Source organism: Acinonyx jubatus, chromosome B2 (genome assembly GCF_027475565.1).
Source record: "Acinonyx jubatus isolate Ajub_Pintada_27869175 chromosome B2, VMU_Ajub_asm_v1.0, whole genome shotgun sequence".
In the NCBI taxonomy this organism is placed as follows: domain Eukaryota; kingdom Metazoa; phylum Chordata; class Mammalia; order Carnivora; family Felidae; genus Acinonyx; species Acinonyx jubatus.
In genome coordinates this window covers 89,460,942-89,483,336 of record NC_069385.1, presented here as the reverse complement: position 1 = coordinate 89,483,336, position 22,395 = coordinate 89,460,942, and the positions used below count along the sequence as shown (strand labels likewise).

Sequence of the window (22,395 nt, the reverse complement as noted above, 5' to 3'; positions counted from 1 at the left end):
GACATCTTTAGAGTGTCATTTCCACTCCTCACAGGAGGAGCTATAAATGGTATATTTCCGTTGCAGCTACAGTACACAACTGTGTCACATGAGTTCAGGGTCGCCCACCGCATGATCCCCAAGGGACTCTTTCCTGAGGAAAAACCACATGTTGATGGGATGAGCCACAACCCAATCTCAGACCAGCAACTCATTTTCTCCTTCTTCCCTGATGCTTTCCAAATGTCCCTCACCCTCACATATCAAGAACTAGATATACTTGATAATTAACCTTGTGATAGAACCTTAACTTTCATTTTTAAGGCCTCCAACTCTTGCTTATCACATCCTCTTCCAGTCAGCATTGCTCTATGTATCTGTTCACAGATACAATGGGGAGAGTGAGTAGCAGAAAATACTCAAGTGGATCACCTACATTCCAAATACATTTATTCCTGCCCTGTTGTGAAATCCAGTCCTACCTTCTCCTACAGATCAGGATCAGTGACACTTTCCGGATGATGATTCCTCTTCTTACTTCCTGGTACCTAGGAACAAGGTGTCCAAAGTGCACTGGCAGCCTACTAATGTACAGTGCAGCAGAAACTTTACTGTGTTCCCTGGCAAAAGGGTAACTATCGAGCCCAAGGCTTCAGGGACAGGAGCACAAAATCTCCTAGTGGGTCACTGGAAGTGATGGTGCTGCTATCACTTCTACTTCCCCTTTGATTACCAGATCCATGTATTCTTTCTACAGGGGATACAGAAATGTATAGACGCCTCTCACTTCATGCATATACTGCAATCCGAAGGGTAGTAGCCATCCTTTCATGCTGTTGCCCCTCACCTGGTGCTTTAGCTATGCTAACAAAAGGCTTTTCTATGAGTGTATGAGACTGACTGCTTCAGCATGGTGGAGAATATAATACAATCAGTGGATCCCATGATTGTTGTCTCTCTCCTGAAACCCCTTCACGCCAAGTTACTCTGCTGGTCAAATGCTGTGATGTGTGGGATCTATGCTTGTGGACCATGCCTTCTGGATAGCAGTGGTGGCTGAAGCTCAATAGGAGAGGCAATTCTGTACCTAGAATAGGTATCTCTCTTTAGGAATACAACATGCTGACTCTTCCTGGATAGAAAGGGTCCAGTACAGTCGATTTGCCATTGAATGGCTGATTGGTCTTCTTTAACAGATCTTAATATTGGTCTCTGTTTCTGTAAAGTTGTATCAACCCTGGTAAGTCAGAGTCCATACTATTGGGATAAGACTAGCTTCCATCTCTGCCACTGAGTCCATTCTGTTCACATACCAATTGTGCTAATGTTGGGGTATTCTATGATGAATATTGACTAATGTCAACTGACCTAGTCATTATGTTTATTTTGTTGTTTAATGTATCCTTCATGGCAAATACTTCCTTGTGGATGTTGACATGCAAAACAAAAATCTTCACACCCATACCCTTATACATATATATATATGTATGTGTGTGTGTGTGTGTGTGTGTGTGTATATATATATGTATATATATATATATATATAATCTTTCTTTTCTTCCCCACTGTAATTCCAAGGCCACCCTTGAATATTGATGTAATGCAACCACCATCCATTTCTAGCTTACACAAAACCATACTCAAACGCAGATCTTTTCTCCTCCTTCAGCTGCTCCTGTGGTGTGAGATCTCCTCTATGGCCAAGTTGTGAGTTTGAGGAATAATGTTGGTGCAACTGTTGTGGAGCTTGCCATAATCTGCGTACTGTGTGTTCTTTCACCATTGATACTTTCAGGCACAAGCAGCAGAACTTCTTGTACTTCAACCCAAAACTGATGCAGAGCCCTTTCCTCCTTCAGATGTCACCTGAAGCTACCAGATTTCAATGACATCCAACATATGGGCTGGGGCAATATTTCTAGGTGTAGAATGTGTTGGATCCAAATCCAAAGGCCTATAAAATTCTGTTGTTCCTTCTATGTGGTAGGAGCCATAAGATACAGAAATTTTTCTTTTACTTCCTGAGTTATCTGGCATGCCCCTGACTGTTGGACCCCTAGACATTCCACTAAAGTACTGACCCCTAAATCTTCATAGAGTTAGTCTCCCATCCTCTGGAGCTCCTGTGTCTTAATAATATTTCCAGTGCCCTAAAATCTTTTTTCTTATCCCATCTAATTACCATAATGTTATGTTATCAGTGCAATAGATCACTATGCTGTCTGTCCTGTGGGATATCCAAGCATTCAATATTTCATTAGATTATATTATAATAGGGCCATGCAGTTTGCTTATACTTGAATAAAACTATAAATGAATATTCTTTTATATCCCATTTCAATATAAACTGTTCCTGATCCTTTTTTATTGGAATGGAAAAGAGCATAATTATAAAATCAGTGGCCATATACCATGTACCTGAGACCTTATTAATCTTCTCTAAAGTGACACCATGTTCAGCACAACAACTGGAACCAGTGATACTACTTAGTTAACCATGCATTAGTGCATAAGCTTCTACAAACTCTCCAAGCTTCTGCAGGGCAAGACTGGAATACTTAATATATGATATGATAAGAATCACAAATCCCTCATTATTTAGGGATTTGACCTTGTTATTCATATCTGTTTTTCCCACTTTGGATTCAATATTATTTTTGGCTTACTATCTTGGTCATGGGCATTTTCAGAGGTTTTCATTTAGTCTCCTTCCTATGATCTCTTACCTATAGGCCAGGGTCTAATGTGGAGGCTAGTCCAATTGCCAATTATATTAATTCTGATCATATCCGTAGGGGATGGTAGAAACAACACCACATACCCAATGCTGATTCAGAGCATATACACCCTTCTGGAGAATCTTACCCCAGCCCTGCAAAGTATTGCCACTTTGTTGGCACTGGTCTTCCAAAGGCCATTTCAGCATTCTATCATGCCAGCTGCTCCAGGATTGAGGGTAACATGATATGAACAGTGAATTCTATGAGCATAGGCCCATTGCCACATTTCTTTTGCTCTGGAGTTCCTTGATCAGAAGCAATGGTATGTGGGATACCGTAATAGGGGATAAGGCATTCTGTAAGTCCATAAGTAGTAGTTTTGGCAGTAGTTTCCTTCCCCAGATTGTGTTCAGGGAAGAAAAATCTGTATTCAGGGTGTCCACTGAAGTAGCAACAAAATACTGTCACTTCCATGGTGGAAGGGGTCCAATGTGATCAACCTGCCACCAAGTAGCTGGCTGAATATCCTGGAGAATGATTCCATACTGAGGACTCAGTGTTGGTTTCTGCTGCTGGTAAACTGGGCACTCAGCAGTGGTGGTAGCCAGATCAATCCTCATGAATGGAGATCTACTTTCTTGAGCCCATTCATAACCTCCATTCCTGCCTGATAGCACTTTATTCGTGAGTCCATTGGGTGATGACAGGGATAGGTAGGGAAGGAGGCTGACTGGTATTCACAGAATGAGTAATCCTATCCTCTTGGTTATTAAAATTCTCTTTTGCTGTGCTCATCCTTTGGTGACCATTCACATGACACATAAATATTTTCACGTTTTTTGACCACTCAGAGAGTCCTATCCAATATACTTCTTTCCTAAATTTTTTTGTCACCAATTTTCCAATTTTGTTCCTTCTAAGTTCCTGACCATCCAGCCAAACCACTGGGCACAGCCCCATGAAATGGTACATAATACGACGTATGATCCTTTCTCCTTCCAAGCAAAATGAACAACTAGGTGCACTGCCCGAAGTTCCACCCCCTGGGAGGTTTTTCTCTTAACTAATATCAAGGATGTCCCAGATAAGGACTGAAATGCTGCTGCTGTCCACTTTCAGGTAAGGCCTGCATATCATTTAAAGATTGCAGAGCTATCTGTAAACCAGACCTGAATTTTTTCCTCCTCTGTTAACTGATCATAAGGAATTTCCCATATAGCAATAGATTCAGGATGGGAGAGAAAAAGCTGTGTAGCAGTTATAGGGAATCTGTGCATTTGTACCTCTTCTTTATGTAGCTTACTTCTGTCTTCAGGGCCTGCTAAGGCCCAATCACATATATAGCACTTCAATTGATGGTGCATTGCTGCTGTGCATGTGAATTTTTATGGCTTAGTGGGTCAGATGCCACTCAGCTGATGATAGACAGCTCAGGTTTCATGGTGACTTGGTGATCCATGGTTCAAAGACTAACTAGTAAGCTAAGAGCTTTTTCTGAGAAGGAAAGTAGTAATCTGCAGAGATTGGCGGGGTTTTGCTAAAATTTCCTAAATGCATACACCTACAAGGGTCTGTCAAAGGCTCTAAACAGCATCCCTAGCTGCCACCAACACTTCAAGCACCACTGGATCTGCTAGATTATATGGCCCAAGCAGCAGTGCACCTTGCACAGTAGCCTGGATCTGTTGCAGAGCCTTCTCCTATTCTGTGTCCCAAGCAAAAACTATCAGCTCTTAGGATCACTCAGTAAATGGACAAGAATAAAACACCTAAATGAAGAATATGTGGCCTCTAACATCCAAAGAGGCCCACTAGGCATTGTGCCTATTTGGCCATAGGTGGAGTCAGATGCGACAATGTATCCTTTACCTTAGAAGTGATATTTTCACATGCCTCACACCATTGGAACCTTAGAAATTCCACCAAGGTAGAAGTCCCCTGAATTTTTGTTAGATTTATTTCTCACCCTCTAACATGAAAATGTCTTACCAATAACTATAGACCAGTTGCTGTGTCTTGCTCTTCAGGTCCAATCAGCATAATGCCATCAGTGTGACATCTTTTGGAAAGGAAAGATAACCAAGATTCCTGAGAAGAAAAGTATGACATAGGCCTGAAAAGTTGGTATACTTGTGAGGTAGAAAGGGAAGTTGTACTGCTAGCCAGCTGAAAGAAACTGCTTCTGGTATACCATATTAGAAAGAATGGCAAAAAGGAATTTGCCAGATCAATAGCTACATACTGGGTACCAGGGGATATGTTAACGTGCTTGAAGCCACATCTGGTATAGCAGCTTAATTGCAGTCATCACCTTGCTATGTCTACTCTCAGCCACTGTCATTCTCCTAGTTCCATCTGTCTTTTGCACAGGCTAAATAGGGAAGTTGAGTGGATATGCAGTAGATATCAACACCCTAGCATCCTTCAACTCTTTGACGGTGGCACTAATATCTGCAATTATTCCAGGAATGCAATATTGGTTCACTATTTTCCTAACTAGAGGCAGTTCTAGTGGCTTCCACTTGGCCTTTCCCACCACAATAGCTCCGAATCCATAGGTAAAGGAACCAATGTAAGAAATCTGCCAGATGATGAGTATATCTATTTCAACTATACATTCTGGAACAGGGGAAATAACCACAGAATGGGTTGGAGGACCCACTGGACCCACTGTAAGATGCACGTGAATTAAAAATCTATTAATCTCCTGAGTTCGATAAGACTCTGCTCTCACTGGTGAGCCATAGTGATGTTTTGGGTTTCCTGGAATTAGTGTCAGTTCAGATCCAGGGTCCAGTAATTCCTGAAAGCTCTGATTGTTTCCATTTCCCCAACGCACAGTTACCCTGATAAAAAGTCCCATTGGGGAAGGCTAGAAGAAAGGTTAACATTACAAATTTTGGGTACTGTCCTGGGATTCTAACTCCAGGAGATCCAACTTTCCTTCATTCAAAGAGTTCTGGATCTGTAAACTAACTCAAGTCTGTTAATTGATGGAAGGACTGTGACTCTCTGTTTTTATGATTCAGATACTCCTGGTACTTAAATCTGTATTAGCCAGGGTTTTCTAGAGAAACGAAATCAACAGAGTATAATATATATTACAAGGAATCGGCTCATGTAACTATGGAAACTGAAAAATTCTTTGATCTGCCATCTGCAAACTAAATACCCAGAAGAGGTGGTGGTTCAAAGGCCTGAGAGCCAAAAGCCAATGGTGTAGACTCCAGTCCAAGTCTGAAAGCCTGGGAGCCTCAGAATCTCTGAGGGTAAAATATTGAAATTCCAGCTCAGCAGTCCATTTAAACTTTCTGACTTTTTATTCTAGTCAGGCCTTCAACAGAGTATATGATGCTCACCCACATTGGGGAGGGCTGTCTGCTTTACTCACTTCACGAATTCAAGTACTAATGTCTTCCAAAATACATTCACAAACATAAAAACACTCAGAAATAATGTTAAACCAGATATCTGAACACTTCTTGTCCCAATCACCACAGCACAGAAAAATCAACCATCAGAGTTACCATCTCCCCCAGATTTCAAAGAGCCACCACCATAACAGCCCATTTGCCTCATCCTCTGGAAACTTTTCTAGAACATCAAATCTCATATTCTGAGAAAGTGCCCCCAAATCAATGAATTATGACATCCATTTGTATATTTTACCCCCTTGTTCAAGCTATCTAAAAATCCACTCCAAGCGATATTTCCTGTCTCTTGCTTGCATATTCTTGCAATCCTTTCAGTGTATAATCTCTTTCAAGCTCATAATATCCCCAGTCATGATACTGATTTTCAGCCTGAGAGCCAAGAAAGGAGTTTGGAAGAGCCTTTGGGCTGATGGTGGTCATTTCTTCCTAGACCTTTGTAGTGTCTTTTAACACAGCAGACATACTAACTCTTACTAGGGAAATGTGGGTCCACCTCTGCAAGCCCAGAAGGTTCATGGGGGTCTGCAACATGCTCAGAGGCCTCCATTTAGTTGACCCATTCCAAGTTTTCAAGCCCCAAGTTTTCCATACTAGACTACTGGCCTTGGCATTGGCTAAGCACTCAAAAAGAGTCATATTTCTCAATCTATTGTATTGCTACCCTGCTGTTCCTGCCTCTCAGTTCTTCTCCTTCCTACAAGAGACGTCTGCTTTCTAAGTTATCAAAGACAACTTCTGACTTTCACACTTTTCCATTAACTGCCTGCTAATGACCCTTAGTTCTCATTAGCCATCATCAGGTGGTTAATACAACTTAGTAGTCAACTAACTCCACTCTCTTTGTAGGCATCTTTTACACCATTATATTTGAAATGCCCAAATAGCCACACCTGCAAAAGCATTCCCTCCATATTAACATTTGCCAAGCTGCCAGTAGTAAAATTTTTAGCAATTGGGGTCCTACTTAAGCAAGAGATTCTCATGCCCCACCTACCAACCAGGATGGTGTTCTCTTTGCCTGTTGCATGATGAGTGAGCTAGTCCCAAATTTCCATCTTAATATCTGTTTCCTCAGTTCCACTTGTGTTAGTCTGGGTTCTCCCAAAAGCAGATGCCAGGACAGGATCAGATGTGCAAGAACTTTACTGGGGAATGTGCTAGTAAGAGAAAATGGGAGGGAACTAGAGACTGTGAGAGCCATTAAACTCTGATGAGTCTGATCGCTGTCAAGGAGAGAGGAAAGGAAGAGTCATAGCCTACAGTGAAATTCTAAAAAAAGTTTCAGCAAGGCCAAATCTTTAAGCCAAAATTACCCATCAGAGGAGCCCCAAGTCTCAGAATAGTCCTGCCTTATACACCTTCTACGTTCTGTCACTGGCTGGGAGCAATGCTGGAGAAGCATAGCCTCAACATGAATGTGATGTGGTAATGACTTTCAGATTATGGCAGCTAGGGCCAGCAGTCAATTATGCAATCCTCCCTAGGAAGTCTGAGAGGTGTATTTTTATGGCAGCCACATATTTCTACCACTTATGCTGAGACATTTCTTAACAATGACACAGACATTTTATTTTTGTCTAATAGAAGAGAGTTTTTGAAACTGTATTGAGCTACTGACACAGACATGTTTCACCCTATTGGTTTAGTAAGCAGTGAATAGCATCTACAGCAACCAGCACTGATGAAAGAATAATATGAAACACATGATGAGAGGAGTAAAAAACAATGATTCCTCAGGTTAAAAAGATGGAAGTAGCATATCTATATGTAAATGAAGCACTGAATAATGTGAATGGACAGTAAATTTTGCTAATAGAGTTACTGACATTTCTAAGTGCAGTTTTTCTCCTTCATTCATCAGGTCATGGTATCCAAGATAAAAGTTTAAAAGGAGTCAAAACCATTATGCATACTATATTAACAGTTTAGTTAATCTCTAATTTGAGTTATCTCTAGCCATCTAAATAACCAAAGTAAGTCATGACTCATGAGAAAGTTTGTATTTTCCAAAATTAGCTCTACTTAATTTGAAAAGAAAAAAAAATAGAATTTCCATACTACAATCAAAGAGTTTCTGTGTCAGTTCATGTTGCATAAAACATAAAGCTTGCATTAAAAATATTTCATTTGAGGGGCGCCTGGGTGGCGCTGTCGGTTAAGCGTCCGACTTCAGCCAGGTCACGATCTCGTGGTCCGTGAGTTCGAGCCCCGCGTCAGGCTCTGGGCTGATGGCTCGGAGCCTGGAGCCTGTTTCCGATTCTGTGTCTCCCTCTCTCTCTGCCCCTCCCCCGTTCATGCTCTGTCTCTCTCTGTCCCAAAAATAAATAAACGTTAAAAAAAAAAATTTAAAAATATTTCATTTGCAAATAGGAAACAGAGTTTGTCCTGCATGAAATCCATTTTCACCTATAGGTCCTATGGAACCCTGCCAAGACACTAATATTCTGCTCACATTGTAGGTTTTTTTTCTTTTTCCTTTTTTTTCTTTTTTTTTTCTTTTCTTTCTTTTTTTTTTAAATGAATGCTAAAGAGTCAATGAGCCCATTTGCCATGTAGAGAACAAAAATAAAAAAATAAAAATAGATGCCTCAGTAACAGATATAGAATGAACAAGCACATATTTAGCTAAGAACTCAGGTATCTCTGAAAATATGTCAAAACTGACTTTCACAATTTGATCCCAACCTCACATCAATTATCTGAAATTCAGAGGGGATGCCCATTTCTATGACAATACTATATTCAAATAATGGTATTAAGATGATGTGGTTTTGTTCTACATCTGGGCACAGTATATCTGCTATTGCATAAGGACAATAATTTTATTCACTCATAAGCCATTTAAATAACAAATGAGGTATATATCGTTTGTGTGATTTGTTTGTTTATTTCAGCAGTATGCCACACAAGGCTTATGACCACAGAAAACCCAGGAATGGATTTAAGTACAGGTCATTCGTGTCACATAGAAAATGAGATCTGGGTGCTGTAAATTAGATGTCTGTATGGTGATTTGATGCATGCATGTAAACTCTCAATGGTCATTTGGGTTCACTATCTTCTATTTCAGGGTCACTACGAGGAAGGTCACTTTTCTCTACTGCAACTGATAACAAATGAAATGTATTATATACTTAATACATGTTTGCATTTACCTTTGTAGAAGGAAATGAAATGGGGTTACATTACAGTAATATGAAGAGTTTGAAAGTATAAAATTTAAAGCAAATACTAAATTTTTCTAGTCCCCCTATATACTACTATAATAAGACCAGAACTGAGTCTGGTTTCTCAGCAGAGGGTGATTAATATCTGTGCCTTAAATTATTCTATACCTGTAACAAGAAAAATATTCAAAGGTGAAGTAAAAGGTTACTCATAGAATTAAAAATATTAATATATCTTTTTATAGATTAAATTAAAATTATAGACATATCAATCAATATATAGACAAATATAAATATGATTTTAGACATATTCATAAAAGCTTTGTTTTAAAAATTACATTTTTACAGTAAAATTCTCCTTGGACTGAAACTTGGCTCACAGGATTTCAGTACAGATGGGAAATACATTTTTAAGTTATATATATAAAAAATAAAGCATTCTTTAGAAAAGAGTTGAAAATGAAAGATGTTTATAATTTTAGGATGCTTTCTGTTAATTCTTTTTGAAGGTGATTCAACATCTTAACATTTTGGTTCTTAATTCAGAATGTGGTTTCTCCGTAGGCAAATTTGAATGGAGTGTAGGGACAATTATTCAGGTAATGAAGATAAATAAACTCGTTCTAAATGAAAGTGGGTTTATTGGTTCAAATTATCCAGACTGGGTGGATAAATTAATTGAATTAGTTAGTGAATTGCTCAACACTTCACTTTGAATGTGTGGATACAACTTGAATAATACTGTAATGGGATAATTAAATGATAACCACATAAATATGTGTGCCTCAATACAAAGAAATTTTAAAGTGAGTGAAGTTGCAATAGTTTTCAATAAATGAGTGATTCAAGTGAAAATAAAAGTCTATATGTCTTATCTTAATAAAATTTAATTACAAACAAATTTTACCAAATGTTTACTTTCCTTTAACCCAAAATATAACAAAATGAGTACACCCAAGGAATGATAAATATGCTTTCAACATTACAGAATATCGTAAGACTAAAAGGCTCTATCCAGGTAATAAAGCTTTGTTCTAAATATAAACTTAAATATCACATTTTTATGGCTCTGAAAGCATTTTTCTCACACTAACATTTAAAAGGAAGACTCAGCCATTTTTCTTAGCCAACTATATTTCCCCTCAGACAGCAGACCCACCATTGCCAACTCTTAAAATCATTGGAGTTTCCAAGGGAGAGGACAGCAATTCAGTTTGAGTCTTTCCTCTGTTACTTACTCATATATGAAATTAAAGTAGCTTCATTTACTTTATTTGTGAATATTATATGAGCTTATATATAAAGAAGTAGTTTTAAACTATATTAATCTTAAAAAAATTTTTTTTACATTTATTTATTTTTGAGAGACAGAGAGAGACAGAGTGCCAGTGCAGGAGGGGTAGAGAGAGAGGGAGACACAGAATCTGAAGCAGGTTCCAGACCCTGAGCTGTCAGCACAGAGCACAAAGCAGGGCTCAAACCCACAAACTGTGAGATCACCACCTGGGCCAAAATCGGTCGCTTAACCAACTAAGCCACCCAGCCACCCCTAAACTATATTATTTTTTAAAAATGATATTAAGAAGGGGAGCCTGGGTGGCTCAGTCAGTTAAGTGTCTGACTTCAGCTCAGGTCATGATCTCACAGTTTGTGAGTTCCAGCCCTGTGTAGGGCTCTGTGCTGATAGCTCAGAGCCTGGAGCCTGCTTCAGATTCTGAGTCTCATTCTCTCTGCCCCTCCCCCACTCACACTCGGTCTCTCTCTCTCTCTCTCTCTCTCTCTCTCTCTCAAAAAATAAACATTTAAGAAAAACATTTTTAATGATGTAAGAAAATGATAGTAAGTGAAGAAAACACAAATCTCCGTTGGAAACAGGAACTGTTCAAGAAATTTCAAAATATGAAAACATATATTTTTAAAGATAGTTTTAGGAGTTTCTGGGTGCCTTAGTCAGTTAAGCCTCCCACTCTTGGTTTTGACTCAGGTCATGATCTCACGGTTTCTGGGTTCGAGGCTCATGTCAGGCTCTTCACTGACAGTACAGAGCCTACTTGGGATTTTCTTTCTCTCTCTCTCTCCCTCTCTCTCTGCCACTCCCTTACTTGTGTGCTCTCTCTCTCAAAATAAAGTAATTAATTAAAAAATAATAAAAATTCAAAAGGTATATTTAATTTCTACTGTTTTATATTCAAAAATGTTCTTGTTGAAGACAAGGAATTAAATATATAGAAATGTAAAATCTGAAACATACAGCTATTGAAAATAAATAAGAAACAAATAAATATAAATAATAAATATAAAATATGTATATAATATATAATTATATAATATATGATAATTATATAAGTAATATTGTATAATATAATTCTATTAATAGTGTATAATATATAATATATTTAATGCAAATATTATACAATAAATAAAGATTATATAATTATATAACAAAATATGATATAGAATATAACAATCTTATATATTAATATATAAATAATTAATAAAATAATCATAAGATCAATGAAGAAAATTACTAGTTGTATGGTTTGTTTTTCTCTCTGTCTGTAAATAAATGGAGAAACCTGCCATGCTGGAAGAAATACAACCTAACATGGAGTGGAAAGAAGAAATAGAAATAATTCCTTGGTAACAAACAAGATTTGATTCAATAAATTGCTATTGAACATGTACTAGAGTGCAAGTAATATTCTGTATATTTATAAAGAAACTCTGAGGAAATATCACCTATTTGAATATAAACAAAGTTTGCTTTCAGGACTTCAAGCCAAATGTTATCAAATCCTTTGTATCTCTTCTAGTAGCCCCTTGAGTCTTCCTCATTATCCAGAGAGCTCCTAGGTCAGTATAGGTTGAGTTTAGATGATGTTAGCATCTTTGGGTATGAATAAAGCACATATTTTTGAGACTTCTAAGTAAAGTGTCATAGGGAGCATTGCTTTGAGACAAGATACATAATCTTGAGGTTATAAATAAAAGGAAAAGAAAAGAAAAAGAAGTAAAAGGAAAGGAGTGATCTAAGAATAAGTTATTATCTTCTGACCAAGAGATACTTAATGTTTCCCTCCACTTAATTAAACTTTAGATATTTTGTTGGCTGACTATAAGGCCCTGTCCCCCCTTTCTTAGAACGTTTACTTTAGTAAAATTGCAACTGTAATCCTTTCTCTTTCCCTTTGAGATGGATATCTTCTATAACTCAGGATTGTCTTTCTCAAGGACCTGAGAGCTATCCCTTTGAAATGTATTCATCAAGAAAGATTGTGCTCCCCCCCCACCCCCATACCTAGCCCTGCCTCCCAGTCTCTGTGGAAGTGTTGGAGCCTAACTTGAAACAATGAACAAACACAGATGACCTAATCACATTGACCAAACCAGCCCATCATCCTGAAGTACTTTTCCACTAGCTCACACAGCACTTAAGAACTCTCCTGCCTTTTGTTTCAGAGGAGTTAACTTTAGTCCTTCCCCCCCTCCCCATTGCAATACAATAGTCTTGAATAACACCTTTCTTGCCTGTTTAACTGGTCCCAAGCAATTTTTTTTTTTTAACATTGGGTAAAGACTGCTATAAAAACAACCACCTCCTCTCCTCTGTCTCAGTCAATGAAAAAAAAAAAAAAAAAAAGAAAGAAAAAAACAGTTTAAATCAGTTAAATAAAATTGAGGATGTAGAGAAAACACAGGCAACATTCCTTGTTCTCACCAAATGATTTTTATTTGCTTTGTAATTCGGTGTAACTCAGCAGTCTCTTGTAGGTAGAGGACTGTTGAGAAACTAAGTATTGAATCTAATGCTTCTTTTTCTTTGTATATACATATATATTTACATAACCAACAAAACAACATCCTACTGAGAGAGTGGAAAGAATAAAACTCTGGGCTAGTTCACTAAAGGTTTAAGAGATACTATTCAGTGTTTGATGGCTAACTTTTAAGTAGTTTTTAGACACTGGCTGGCAGCGATGCATACAGATGTGCTCTGCATCTAATTATTTGGTACACAGACTACCACTGAGAGAAATTTCCCAATGTTAATAACTTCAATTCAAACTCTACAAAAAAAAATTTTGTTGCTTTTCCTGGAAATGTTATATGCTAAAAGGAAGATTAGCTTCTAGGAAGATAGGAAGAGATAAAAATGAGATTTGCAGTATAAAACTTGTTAAAAGAAGGGATAACATCAGAGGAAATAGCAAATGATAATGGATACATTTCTAAGTAGAAGACCTAATTGTTTTATACATTTTTCTGATTATAAAACAGATTTTGCTTATGCTGTTTGTAGAAGATCTGGAATATATAGAAAACACTAAGAAAAAAAAGAATTGTCATTGACACATTATTTAGCACACAGATACTATACAATTATTACCAGTTCTTCTGTTAAATTCTGTGGATTCTATGATAGATGGTTATAGATTTATAATCCTTGACATCAGGTGCTTGCATATAGCAGAGGCAATAACCAGATTAATATATAGAATACAACATGATAATTGTAATGTATTGGATTCTAGGTAGGATTTTTTGGGGAGATGAATCTCAAATTTTTACAATATAGGTAAGCAGTTGACCAGATAGACAGGGAACAAAGTAAAAACATTTTAAAATTTTAGCTGCATTCTGATTTTCTAATTTTAGTTATCTTACATAACTCTTTTTTAAAATATTTTTTAACGTTTATTTATTTTTGAAAGAGACAGACAGAGTGCGAACGGTAGAGAGGCAGAGAGAGAGGGACACACAGAATCTGAAGCAGTCTCCAGGCTCTGAGCTGTCAGCACAGAACCTGACGTAGGGCTCAAGCCCACAAATTGTGAGATCATGACATGAGCCAAAGTCAGACATTAACCAACTGAGCCACTCAGGTGCCTCATGTTATCTTACATAACTTTTATATGATTTGCCCACCAAGGCAATGCACATGTACTTCAATATAATGCAATAAAAATGATAAACACATGTAAAATCTATAATAAATAAAAATATCAATATGGTCAAATTCAATGTAGATGAATCATATACTGTTCAGATGTACAAGAAATGAAACTTTTTATCTTTCTGTAACTTCAACCTTTTGTGATGCCTTCCTAGTTTTTGTTATTTGGAACAATGAAACAAGATGGAAAGATAATAAACTAATCAACTAAATTAGTGTCCCTTATTTTAAACATTCTTTTAAGGGGAAAATATTAACTTAGTTCATAATTCCAGTCCCTAAGAAGAGAGTTTTATTTTACTAAAATGTAATTTCTTTCTTTCCTTCTCCTTTATTCAGAGGTAGAATATGGGTATACAGTGAAGATTATTTAATGTCATGATTTTAAGGAGTTCTGTGGTATACATGTTGTATTGAGGTTCTTGGTGGCCTTCCCTGATACATTCTTCATTTAGTCAGACCACTGAGTCCCATGAGTTTCTGCTGAGATATAATAGATCCCATGATGCTTCTATGATGTGAGAACACTGCAACCAGAAGAGGGCCCTCACTAAACTCAACCACGTTGGCACTCTGCTCTTGGACCTCCAGCCTCCATGACTGTGTGAAATACATTTCTGTTGTTTATAGGCCATTGATTTTATAATAGTTCGCTATAGCAGCCCAAATGGACTGAGACACCAGGGAAGGGTGTAAGATCAGTAAAATCAATGTTGGAAAATAATTCAATCAAACCAAATGTGGGAAAATGTAGTAGAGAATCAGAAACCAGATTGCTGAGATTGATAGAAAATAAATAAAGCTCAGAATGTATTGGACACTCTGATATGCTAACCAGATCCACAGCTGCCCCAGGAATGAAAGATTATTCTTCCCAACTCTTGGTAGTGCTGATGAAAGATGGGTCTCAGATGTCAGGCCTCTTTAGAGATTTCCAACATTGAAGAAAAATACTTTGCCCAAGTTCATACCTCCTTCCAAGGACAATATGTATCCAGTGACTGATTCATGTTGGGTATGATGCCATAAACTATTTGCCCAAAGTAGATCAACTCTAAAATTCTATCCCAACTTCAGAGCTTCCAATGGAATGGGCTGAGAACATAGAAGTTTGTTGCTTAAGCTATATAGGAGAAAGTAATTAAAGATGGCTGAATAAGCTGAGGACTTTTGCCCCAACAAGAATTCATTAACCACTCTATTGTTTCCAGACCTGAGCTGGTTTTACACTTGAAACATACTGAATGAGAATCGAGGTTTTTAGAAATAAAGACTCTGAAATACTATAGCAAGTGTACATGGTTATGCTTCCCCAATCTTTACCCAAAGTGGTCTACAACTATTTATATAGATAACGGCACACTTGAACAAGGGATTGTACAAGTGGAGAATTTTTGGGCACAGTGTCCTATTTTACACCTATATCTAGAGACCAGGTATGTGTGTGTGTGTGTGTGTGTGTGTGTGTGTGTGTGTGTGTGTACTATAGGGCATTGTAGTGAGTGTAAATGTCTGAAAATATTCAAATGATATCATATTCTAGAGGAAATAGCAAAAATTAGTGCAAAAATTTACTGGAGTAAATGTTCCCTTTGTAACTTTGTTTACTTCACCAATTTTCCCCTACAAAAATCACACAAACCTTAGAAGATGAGAGTGGACTACCAGAGATTCAACCAAGAAGTAACACTCACTGTAGCCTTCATGACAGATGTGGTATCTTTGCTAAAGCAGATTAAATACCTCCTAAGGTACATGGTATGTAGGTACTGATAAAGCGAATGCATTCTTTCCTGTGGTGTGAAGGTAGAGAATCAGAACTACTTCACATTCACTCAAAATAAATAATAGTATATATTCATAGATTTTGCTGTGTTAATTCTTCTTCTCTGTTATAATATAATGTGGACTGTAACATATCTGGACTATTGAGATATCCCCCAGAACATCAAACATGGGTGAAACCAGTTGGTGATATATTAATATCATCATACATAGCAAAATGTGGCCAGCACATACAAAGCCTTGGCAAGTCACAGCATTCCAGTGAGTTGTGTATAAACATTGCAAAGATTCAGAGATGTAGCCCATCCATAATTTTTAGGAGTTCAGTGGTCTGAGTCATCCCAGGGCATTGCTTCTATAGTAAAGGACAAACCATTGTATTTTGTACCTCCTTCCCTAAGAGGAAAACACTGAATGGCAGGTTTCTTTGGGTTATGGAGACAGCATGTTGCACACTTGGAAATGTGCAATGCAGAACAAGAAGTTAGAGTTATTCTTGACCCAATAAGTTTTAAGTTCAGGTGAGCATAGCAACTATCTATTTAAGATGGAAGAAGCATATCTAGGATCAGAGGGCACAGGCAAGCTCCACAAACAAGTAGTCAAAAAACCCTATGTCATACACCACTCTTGCACAAGTACTGTCTCTCAATTCACACACCCACATGGGGGATACTTTATTACTATGGCAAAAAAAAAAAGCCCAGACTTGGATAATAGATAGATCAGCTCAATACATGTGTACTTAGCATAAATGGACAGCAATTGACAACAGTTTCATTCAGAAGGTTTCTTTAAAGACATTTGCAAGGGAAAATCTGCCCAATGGGCAGGATTTTGTCCTTATACACCTGTGTATCCATTCTGTGTTGCAAAATAAGTGACTCAAATTTAGAGTATATATGGATTCATGGACAATATCCAATAATTTTCCTGGTTGGTCAGTGATCCAGAAGGATAAAGATTAGAAATAAGGATCAAAGAAATACAAGGCAAGGAGTGCTTGGGTAGTTCAGTTAGTTAAGCAGCCAGCTCTGATTTCAGCTCAGGTCATGATCTCATGGTTTGGTTCATGACTTTGATCCCTGCATTGGACCCTTTGCTGACAGCATGGAGCCTGTTTGGGATTCTCTCTCTCCCTCTCTTTCTGCCTCTGTCTCTCTGTCTCTCTCTGTCTCTGTCTCTGTCTCTCTCTCTCTCTCTCTCTCTGTCTTTCTCTCAAATAAATAAAAGTTTAAAAAAAATGTAAGGGGCACCTGGGTGGCTTAGTTGATTAAACATCTGACTTCGACTCAGGTCATGATCTCATAGTTCCTGAGTTCGTGCATTGCACTGGGCTCTGTGCTGACAGTTCAGAGCCTGGAGCCTTCTTCAAATTTTGTGTCTCTCTCCCTCTTTGCCTCTCCCCCCTTGTGCTTTCTCTCTCTCTCTTTCTCTCTCAAATAAACATTATTTTTTTTAATTAAAAAAGAAATTCAAGGCAAAAGCATGTGGTAGGATATATAGGAGTAAGCATAATGTGTGAAGATCTTTGTATTACATGGTAACATGTAATATGCACTTTAAATATACACACATTGTGTGGTGTCCCCAGTAGGTAGAATATTTTGCTTGAACATACAAGGGCCAAGCACAGGTGTGGTTCCTTTTACTACCACTGCCAATGACCCACTTAGAGAATTTGTGCTTTCTATTTAGGCTTTGTGAGTTCAGAAGTTCTGGTTCCTGGTAGATTATGTCCACTAGGGACACTGCAAGAATACCTTTGAACAATAAGTCATAGCTACCACCTGAGAACCTTAGGATCTTCACAAGACATCATCAGGCAAGAGTACAATCTTGGTAAGGATAACTAAAGTGATGGAGGGGAAATTGGAGACAGGATTTTTGTTACATAGTGGACACAAGAGGAATATATATTATGTAGATAATTCACTTGTGTGTTTCTTAGTATTGTCTTGCCCAGGTGACAGCAAATAAACAAGGGTAGACACTGTGTCTTGAAAAGGACATGGTGCCCAAGGGCACAGATTATTGAAGGTTGAGGATTTGGAATATATCCCTAGAAAGGTCATTAGGGCCAACAGAGATGCTGTCTGAGGGGGTGTGGTATCTACAATGGATAGTAGATAATTACATAATTTACAACCTGTGACCAGCTACAGTAGCTGTTCACAACAACGAACACTGAGACGATAGTTCACTCAATTAAGCCTTATTTTTTAAAGTTCCCCCAGGAGGAGGAACCCTCTGGAGTCCTATTCGCACTACTTTCAGACCTGATAGAAGGTTTGTGGTGGAATCCATGATGCAGTGTCCTGAAAAAGGCCAGCACTAAAGTGGGGCAACGATGAACAAAGGGCACAATGTAAGGAGATACTCAGTCTCAAAGAAATACAAGTCAACACCTTCTTGAATTTCGTTCCTTTGGTACCCTACTCACCTCACCCTAGTCTCTGCCCTGGCTCAAATCCTTCTTTAGGAATAGAGGATTTATTTCCCCAGTTACTGGGGGAACTACCAGAACACAGTCTTCAACTGTCAACCATCATTAGGAACAGCTTTTGTTGAATCAAACTGCTTTACTCAAAGTCACAATTCTTATCAGTAGCATCCCATAACCCAAAACTGCTGGTCATGCAGAAATGTAAATGCCCACTGCCCTCTCCCTAACTCAAGACAAATCTGATGGGCCATCTCAGCATTAAAGCTTTCTGTGAGGTATCTGAGACCTTTACTGGGACCAAAACACAGCTCATTTTTTTTCCCTCTCCCTAAACCTACATTCCCCTGTCTCATAGGTGTTCATCTGAAGAGACCTCTTCAATTACCTTCCTGCACAGTAAGCTTTTTTCAGAGTCTGCTTCTTAGAGGAAATCAACTTGTGAAACTAATAATAAATAACAAATTATATTTTTGTTAATAAATTTCAGGCCTTTAATCTGGATAACAGTATTATTATTAAAGCATCCTACATAACGATCCACTTTATTTTATTCATTGTACTTACTATCTGTGTCAGTTTTGGTTGGAAAACCTCCATATAATTTTTCTTTTGTTTTTCCTTTCCTTTCGCCACCTTTCATTCTCTCTCTTTCTTTTTTTTTTTCATCTTCCACTTCTTTTTTTGAAGGTGGCCACATGCCACTCCCAGAGCAGAATAGGGGCTCTCTAATTGGAATTATAATTTCATAGCAGGTACAATCTACATTGTTCTAGTGCCTGGACATGCTCAGGGGGGAGGTTAAATTTAAGAGCTATTTAATTTGCATGCCTAGGTTAGACTTGAAAGTCTATAAGGACTTATTTATGAAAATCCTTCTTATTAAGGGCATTCCTCTCTTCTGCTAATATGTATGTACCCAAGATCTCTTGGCCTATTTCTTAAATAATTCTCATATCCCATTCTTCCAGAGTCCATGTAGACACCATAAATATTAGCCAAAGCAGAATAATTAGATGTAATTAAATTGACATGCTCTCCCCAAGGCCAAACTAGTTAGATAAAGATTCATTCTCTGGACTAAATAATTAAGAAAATGCTATATTCTCTTTAGACTAGGTGAGCTTGGAATACAGTCATGGCTTTGGGCAGATTTGTGGCTTGACTTCTCATCTTTTGGGTACAATCATTTGTATAACACGTACAGCATTACAGCCTATACAATTCCTATTCTCACCGCAAAAAATTCTGTCTGAAGACCATAAGAGAAGTTTACTAGATTATATCTGGATGATAAAATTGGGTTTGATGCACTTAAACTAAGTCTCCATTAATTGTTTACCTAATTGGATCTATGTCTTTCTATGCCTACAGCTCTGTTGACATTAGAAAAAAATATATATTTATATTGTAATTTGAAGTTAATATTTCTATAAATTATTATTTCAACTTGAATTTAGACAAATTATTTTGAAATAATTGGGGCAAGTAATTCCCTATTCAAACAGTTTGGATATTTTACCCAACTCATGACAAGATAATGATTATTTTTGTTGTTGCTAATTTTGTTAAACTGGTTTCTGAAATTTGTATTTTTCTACAGAAATTGAACATTAGGAAAGCCTTTTTGGAAAATACTGGGTTAATAAGATGGAGAGGGAGAGAAGGAGGGATATATTTGGTTAATTTATTTACTTGGATACATTTTTTTTTTAGTGATTGAGCAAATTAAACTGGCATTTTACCATCAATTTAGTGTCCATTAAATCAGCAATCAAGCCTATCACTATAATATAAAAAAATGTTGAATAATGTTTTATCTATCAATAAATTAAATTAATCTCATTGCACCAAGATATAATAAAAAGTCTTTTGGGTATTATTTTTCATAATGTTTTGAACATTACAAACATTTTTAAGAAATATAATTTTTTTACCTACTATGTTGTTTGGCAATCAGATTTTTAAAAGATTGGACTTGAGGTTTAGTGTGATATAGTTCTTATTTTAACTTTTTAGTGAAAAAATAATAAATATAGCTTCATGATTATATTTCGGGTAGAAATTCTCCTAAGATTGTAGGTACAAAGGAGATGAGTTCCAGGGAAAATAAAATTTCTGAGCCTTATTAATCAACCAGAAAAAGTGAAAACAGTTTAGTTATAGAGGTCCAGAATAGACATTTCACCTATGAAAAGTAATGCAGTCTAGACTCTGGATTTCTTAATTCAAATGTTGTAGCCATTATTTGAGTTTTCTCCTGTTTTTCAATTAGTGATAGATAGACTTACAGAGTTGGAGAAGCTGAGGTTTGGCTTAGTTGATCATGTGAAAAATTGGATATTCGCCGGTTGCCACTCTGAATTATCCTGACATTTGAAAAGTTTGTTCCAACCAAAAGTCATTTTGAGCAGGTGCAAAAACCTCTTATTTACCAGATAAATGAGATCTTTTTTTTCTCTCACCTTTTATTATACTCTAGTATATGTCTTTTAGATGCTACCAATTCTAATCAGTGATTTGACAAGGGAAGAAACTCAGTAAACCTGCTTACTATATGACAAAGCTAAAGGCTTTGTTACAGAGGGATTCCTGTCTATATTTCTAAGACTGCAAAAGTATGGCACTAGCATGAGAAAAACTTGCAGTGGAAAGGTCTTAGATCACAAGGAAATTGGCTTAACCTTTGTCTAGATGTTTTTTTTAGAATCTCACTAATATTCTAAGCTCTATAAGGATAGAGGTACTGTCTTTTTTTTGTTTAACGTTCCTTACTCATGTATCCTCAGTGCTTTGCAGAGTGACATATAGTAGATACTCAATAAATATATGTGAGGCAATGAATGTATAACCTCTTTAGATTTATTTTCAAAAGTTGAGTACTGTTTCAAAATTAGGTTTCAACTTACCTTTCCTTTATTCGACCCTTTCTCTGCATCATGTAATTTTTATTTTTTTTTAATTTTCTTTTAAATTTTTTAATGTGTATTCATTTTTGAGACAGACACAGAGACAGAGACAGAGAATGAGTGGGGGAGGGACAGAGAGAGAGGGAGACAGAATCTGAAGCAGGCTTCAGGCTTTGAGCTGTCAGCACAGAGCCCCAGAGGCCTAGGTGAGGCTCAAACCCAGGGACCACGAGATCATGACTTGAGCCAAAGTCAGACACTTAACTGACTGAGCCACCCAGCTGACCCTGCATCACATAATTTTTAGGGACAGTCACATGCATTTACCTATTAGGTTTCCCTGAAACACTGCAAGGAAGGATAATTTTCAGTTTAAGAGTAAAAACCTGAAGCACTTCTATATTATCTGGCAATTCCAAGTAATCATAGTCAGGATACAAAGTCTTTTAAATTGATGGTCCATAGTCAAATCATAATGGCTTCTAAAAGTAGTTTAGAAAATAAAGAATAGGAGTAGACCTATTCTTTTATTTTTCCTATTAAGGAAGTAATGAAGTAGTAAGAACAAGTTCAGATTAAGTTAACACAAAGAGCAAACCTTGGTGGGTTAGGTTCTGAAGTAGAGAAGAAGTGAAATGACTAACGTTGTCTATTGGACTTCATGCCATGTAAAAACTACTACCATCTAATACTCTAATAAAATTTAGTTTTCAAATTATGATTTTGCCATTGCCTAAAAATTAAAATAAGACACAAGAGAATCTGACTAATTCAAATATTCTTGGATTATAGTTTCAGTTATCTAATCTTCCACACAAAATGAAATGAGTATCATGAGTGTTTCTGACTCCAGCACAGACTCAGCTTGGCTGCAGTGTGGTCACTTGGCACGGATGCTATACCTCAAATGTAGGAGAATGTCATAATATTTAGCGAATAAGTTAGGCACAGATAAATGATGGAAATGCTACTATTGAGGGAAATAAGGTAAAGGGATTCTGATA

The 22,395-nt window shown here is 37.2% G+C and overlaps 1 pseudogene; it reads right to left on the bottom strand.

Moving 5' to 3' along the window:
• Window positions 1–614: 614 nt before the first annotated feature.
• Window positions 615–6,009, bottom strand: LOC106981041 (uncharacterized; annotated as a pseudogene).
• Window positions 6,010–22,395: the final 16,386 nt, after the last annotated feature.